The sequence below is a fragment of the Octopus bimaculoides genome, chromosome 1, assembly GCF_001194135.2.
Source record: "Octopus bimaculoides isolate UCB-OBI-ISO-001 chromosome 1, ASM119413v2, whole genome shotgun sequence".
NCBI lineage: Eukaryota > Metazoa > Mollusca > Cephalopoda > Octopoda > Octopodidae > Octopus > Octopus bimaculoides.
In genome coordinates this window covers 40,390,448-40,391,140 of record NC_068981.1, presented here as the reverse complement: position 1 = coordinate 40,391,140, position 693 = coordinate 40,390,448, and positions in this window count along the sequence as shown.

The window sequence follows — 693 nt, the reverse complement described above, 5'->3', positions numbered from 1 at the left end:
AAGAAGTGATAAATGGAAGAAAAAATGATAGGGATGGCCAATACTAGTACATATATATATATATATATATATATATACTAAAAGTGGGGAAGGCCGGTTTATGGGATTACCCTGGGTTTCCCGTACATATAGGGTTCAGCTTTATGGCGTATCGTCAGACCCCAAAACCTGTTGGCCTAAGACTTCAAAATATGGAGGGGGAAAAGCCTCGCTACAAAGGTAAACAATAAGGGATTATCACCCTTTGCCATTTACTGTCGACCTCCGACTGTGCCACCATCTTGCGGGCCTCAATAGTGGTTTTCGAGCGATGGCTCCGATTATAGCAAGTGGTATTTAAGTACCCTACTGAATCTAGATTTAGCTTATATTTTGCCTGTATGGGTGCAAAATTGCGAGCCACCGTATTATTATCATTAATAAAGGTAGTAATACTTCTTTATTTAAATTTATACTGGCTCACGATAATTTAAATGTCGCGAGGACATTTAAAGTAAAGAACATACATAAGATAATGCGACCACAGCCTCCAGGCAACTTATTTATACACACACGCACATATATATGTATACATATACATTGTTCAATTAAATAGAGTTGTATGAAACGATCGTACTGCATTACCTCTGGATATCTTTGTTGCTTATTTTGATTATGCATATATATACATATACATATACATATATATATATA